This window comes from Callorhinchus milii, unplaced genomic scaffold, assembly GCF_018977255.1.
Source record: "Callorhinchus milii isolate IMCB2004 unplaced genomic scaffold, IMCB_Cmil_1.0 Scaffold9, whole genome shotgun sequence".
NCBI classification, from domain to species: Eukaryota; Metazoa; Chordata; class Chondrichthyes; order Chimaeriformes; family Callorhinchidae; genus Callorhinchus; species Callorhinchus milii.
The window spans coordinates 9,060,052-9,066,051 of NW_024704750.1; positions in this window are offsets into that span (position 1 = coordinate 9,060,052).

Genomic DNA, 6,000 nt, shown 5'->3' on the forward strand with positions numbered 1-6,000 from the left:
AGATATTCTGGAAGGATGAGATCAAATGGCCCTTCTTCTTCCAAACCGACAATCATGTGTTCAAGTAAGGAATAACTTTATTTTAATTCTGTTGACTTCACTGTCAGATTTGCCAAGAGAGGAAAATTGGAAACGGTAGAGAAAAAAAAATACAGTGCTCATTTTTCTCTTTCTCATGCAGTTCTTGACACTGGAAAGGGTTCAATTTAGCTGGTGGTAACTCACAATGTCCTGGATTAAAATCGCTAAAATTAGGCATCATCATCATCATCATCAGATGCAATCAAAAAATGCATGGCTAGTGTTTTAAGAGGATAACTTTGAACATGAATAATTCATGAACCTTTCTTTGCTTCACTCATATAGCTGAATCTTATTTTCCAGCCTTGGACATGTCACCCTTGATTCTCTCAGTGTTATTTTAATGATGGTAGCATGATTAGTGCTGGACCTAGTCTCTTGTAGAAAAATGACACCTAAGCAAGGGCTTGTCATCTTTTGCATCACCAAGGGGCACGTGTACAATATTCATTGGGGAAATAATCGGATGGCATCAGCCTATTGCATTTCCTGTACATTTTTTCAATCATGTAGCATCTGCAGGAGTGATAGAGGAAGTTATTAAAAATAAAAGTTGGCAAACGATGAAACAAGACAATAATTCAATCGAGCAGTTCTGATGATGCCGTCAAGAGCAAAGCTCAAGTGCTTTCTGAACATCAGCAGAACCCCAACTTGATTAAATAATGTCGTACTAGCCACCAGATCTTGCTTCTTCTTCTTTACAGGTGTTTGTGTTTTATATTTTTGTATTTAGTGAGTGCGCTGACATGGTAGAGATGGTGTGACAAAGGTTAAAGATGAAAACAGAGTAAAATTCACATAAGTCATATTAGTCAGGACCATGACATTTAATATGAATGATGTGAAGTGTGAGTTACAGGAAAACTTGCGTAAGTCGTATAAAATCTGATTTAATTAATAATCTACACTGCGCATGCGTACTTTAATGCAGCCAGTAAATGCAGCATCAGTGTAATGAGGTAGGAGATGAGTTTCTTTATCAAATATAACTATTGCAAAGAAATCTAAGTTGTGGTTGTTCAATTACCTGCATTGTGCAGGTAATTATTAATGGCAAACAATCTTTACATCTGGGGTCAGCAGCTGGTGGGTTAATGGTTTACCACATATCGCTAATGTATATATAGAATAAAATGCAGCATATATTTATAGAATATCGATTCTAGGGTAATGGAATGTTCCAAAAAGATTGTTGTTTTCAGTTTAGTAATTGGAGAGGTGATTTCTTTTCCATATAAGACCAGCAATTGATCGTTTTTTAATGATGCTTCTCACATAAACATCTCAACAGCAAATATTTTGCAGAGGTTAAAAAAGTGGTTATGTTGCAAAATTCCAACACAAATAAGGGAGAACAAGATGGTCGATAATCCTAAAGGATCAGGTGATCCAGTGCCAATATTGATATCAACAAAACATTGTCTTGTAAATCACCTGCCTTAGTTTACTGTTTCCCTCACTAAAAGAACTTCAATCTGTAACATACATAAAATGGTCCACACAACAATAAATGTTTTGTTTGGCTTCCAAAAGTCCTGCTTGACAGAGGAATTAGTGTATGTCTAAAGTGTGTAATAAAATTATAAAGGCCACTCAACCTGACTGGAAAATGAATTAAAATGGAAATTTTTCTACATTCCTTGTCTAAGTAACCCAGCAAACAGAATTTGTAAAAGTTCAGCAGTGCTGTGCTATTCTCTACCCCCTTGGGGAACTTAGGTTATCGGACCTAATACACTTTCTCCATTATCACATTCTCTATTCAATTCTCAATTATAATTTAATTTGCCGTTGCATCAGCTTTTTCCCTCCGTTAATCCTTCGGTTACATTGTTTGTACAATCACTGGGGAAAGTTTGATTCTTCTTCATGAAACAGGAAGTTTCATCTTTCTTCCACCCCAGGAACCAGGAGTTGCTTTGCCCAATAGTTTTTCATAAAGTTGCCTGACTGATTCGTGTCCTACAATGTCTTTGCTTTTCTAAAGCAAACTTTATCTGAGGAAAATTGAACTAATGTGAAATTCACAGCATTGCTGTTTGTACAAGTGCCACAGATTGACATGATGACAGGGAGCTCCTGTGCATGGTCTGTTGGAAGCACAAATACCAATCAGCTAAACCTGAGCGCAATGAATAATGTTAACCTTTTGACATGACCCAAGATTGCTATCAGAGTATTGTTGGAAAATATAACAGGATTTTCCTAAACCAAATGCTTTTCACAAGGATAAGTTTTGCAGTGAAGCATCTATTTAGAATAGTTTCGCACCTTCAGTTTCAACAGTAACAGAGTGCTGTATCTGAGTTGGTGTTAAATAAGGCAGGGTATATTCATAGTCCAACAAGCAGGGATTTGTACCATGAGAGGAAGTACCTACTGAAGAATTGCTTTAAGCCGTTCTCATGCACATCCTAACAGTTGGGTACAGAGTGTGTTGAAAGAAGCTAACTTTCATCCTTCCAATTTTTCTTTTTTTTAAAAAAAGTTTTATTTTATAATAAGCACAACAAGAAACACCAAAAGGAATAGCTAACAGAAGGGTAAATAACAATGGTAGCATCACCCAGCATTGCTCTGATACCTGCAGAACAGTCCGACCCCTGTCTATTCATGACAATGAATGTAACCAAAAGATAAAAAAGATTGTCCCCTACCTTGCATCTCTTGAGCATCACCGCACAACACAACACAACACAACACCTCTTCGAGGTGCCTAAAATATTCTGCGCCATAGCTTCCAGGAAAGGGACATCTTGCAATTTTTGCACTACAGCTCAGTGTTGAGGTGCATCAAACCACAAAGGATTGTATCAGTGCAAAGCAGAAGCTTGTAACCTTTTTGAAATAGTTTTTATTTGCAGTATAACAAACATTTTCTTCTTAACCCCAACCTTACAAACAAGAGCCTTGCCAATCCCACGTGAGGTGTGATTATTCTTTGTTGCATGTTCAGCATGGGTCACATAGATGGGAATCACAGAACAGCAGGTATTTTCCACTTTGACCGCCCATTTACTTTGAACAAATGTAAGACTGTCAGCCACCTCTAAGTACAAGATGAAGGAGAACAGTTATTAAATTTCAGAATCTCCGGAGACATCCAAGAGCTTGTAGAACATAATAAGGATGGATGTGTTGTCATATGATTATTGCCATGAAACCCTTATAGTCGATGTCCTACCCTATTTGATGTCAAACCTCATTTACAATATGCCAATCTGTGTAATGTAGTAATGCCCTAGCAGGTTTTTGATTGGGGGGAGGAATCTTTTTCTTTGCGTGTAATTCAGTGTCCTTCCATCTGAGAACTCCATAGTCTCAAAGAATGGTTGTGCAATTGGGACAGTTTGAGTGTCATTTGAAAGTTATAGGAAGTATACTGGCTCCCCATCATTCCACTGCTGGAAGTGAAGCAGTTTCCCTTCCAAGCAGCATAAATGCAGCCTGAGCCTTGAGCCAATGCAAAGCCTCTCAGGTGGTGTGAGTTTCTGATACCAGCTTTGTCCTCAGTACAGCTTCTTGGGTTGTTTTTCAGTTCAAACACTTTACGGGAAAGAATTGGTAATTGGCTGAATAAAGGGAAACACAAAATCTCTCTTTATATCACCAATCAGACATTAAGTAACCTTCCAACAACAATCATATTTGCCTCACAGTTAGAGCGGACTTTGAATGCAGGATACTGAGCACGTTGCGGCTGATTCCTCGATATATGAGGTGAGGCAGACTGAACTGTAACAGCCTCTTTCTCCTTTTCTTCCACTTGTTTGTGTCCCCAAACACAAAATCTCAGCAGTCTGAAATCTTCTCCAATGCTATCCTTAGCAACTGAAAGCCTGGAGATCCACCAAAGCATAATAATAATAATTCATCCTTGCATTTAGTATAGCGACTTATCACATTATTCAACATCTCAAAGTGCTTCACAGGATTTTATTGTGTGACTGTGTGTTTGTAGGCTCATAATGCAAATTATTCATTATATCCATGAATATATATAGAAAGTGCACTTGAGCTCTCCTTTAATAAATGACACTTTCCTGACAATTCTCCAACCCAGCAACATTATCTCTGAGTAATTTGAGGGCTTCAAACGCTAGGATATAACATAGGTTTCATGGCGAAAATATTTTCTGACTGGAAAGTTTCAATGGTCCATTTCTTCCACTTTTCAAAGTAAAATTTGGGAAGAAAATACCTTTCATACACAGACAGATCTGCGGATATGATTGGGGGAGGGAGTAGAGGGGGATCATTGAACTGTAGGACACTTTATCAACCGTCAATTTATTTTCTAACTGGCTTTTCAATACATTGAACAGCATTTCCACTACAGGCAGACCACTGCTTTCTGTTTGAAGTGCGTGCACCGTTATTCTCAATATAAAACATGTGCAGGACACAATAACACTCCAATGACCACAGAAACATGAAAAAAATTGGAATTCTGTGAGTTTGCTACAGCCTGCAGGAGATGATTATCTGGTTAATTCTCATTTCTTAATATGGAGATAGAAGACAGCCCCGAAACAGTAATAATAGTGACCACTCTGAAGCTCTCCAGGGAACTGAACACCACCAAGCTAAGGCATTGTTATACAGAATCAAAGAATGTTACAGCAGAGAAACAGGTCCATCAAGTCTCCACTGGTGTTTTTTTTCTACAAGAGCCAAGTTTTATTTTGTTTACATGGAGTCATAACATTCTTGGTCAATTTTGTAAACCTTTGAAATGGTCTGAATGTTACTTTTCAGTTCAACTACTTTACGGGAAAGAAAATGAATGATCCTTGCAACCGTCTGAAAAAGGAAAAAACACAATCTCTTTATATCACACATTGAGCAATCTTCCAACAAACACTGTAGGAAGTGTTGATAAAAGTTTGAGATTCATTTTCTGTTTAACAAATGTCAGACTATCAATGCATGGATTTCACTGAGAAAGAATACACAACAATAATAATAATCTTATTCATTGTCTTATCACATTCATGGAGACATTTCAAAGCACTTAACAGTACTGACTGTGTACATAAATACTTCTTGGAAGAGAATCCTGCTGAATCCCACTAGAATGTGACCCGCTGTTTAGTAGGCATGAACTGTACAGTGGACGAAACCTCCTGCACCTTCCCTCGTCAGCGCCTGAAATTTTTTCCTTGACCCTATTCTCAGTACCAAACACAATGAAACAACTCAATATACAATACAATATTACATTTGTATAGCACCTTTCACGTTGGGAGGATGTCCCAAGGCGCTGGACAGTCAGGGATTTAGACCCGAGCTGAGGGTTGGGATCGAGGAGGGTGGAGGGCAGGGAGAGTAGGAGGGTGGATGAAGGCTCGGTTGAAGAGGAGGGTTTTGAGACACGCCTTAAAGGAGGCAAGGGAGAGTGCGAGATGAAGGGAATGTGAGATAGAGTTCCATATAAAATAAGAAGGAGCTCCACATAAAGTGTTTTAAAAAAAAATCCTGTTTTGGAATCCAACATCTTTGACAACAGAGTGTAGGTGTACATCAAATGGAATCATCTCTCCAGTTGAATTGGTTATTTGAGCAGAAATTGAATGTGTTATTCTGACCTCAAATGACGTTTGTTGGGACTTGTCGTCGTTGCATGGCTTGGCCTGAACAGTTAGCATAATGGCAATGGATGGATTGGAAATTGAACACTTGTGAGGACAGTATAGCTATTTGTGTACCTTCTTGAAAATGCTAACAGCACGTCATCGCCTATGCCCTCCTTCCTATTTATGTTACTACTGGCACTTGGTTGTTCACTCTTTTTCAGGAATCTCCAAAGCATCAGTAGCAGCAACACTGCTAGTGGGCGTTGACTGTAACAGGCTATTTTTTTGTTAAACTAGCTCGTTGAGACAGCTCCTTGCAAATCCTGCTTTTGTTTGCCTC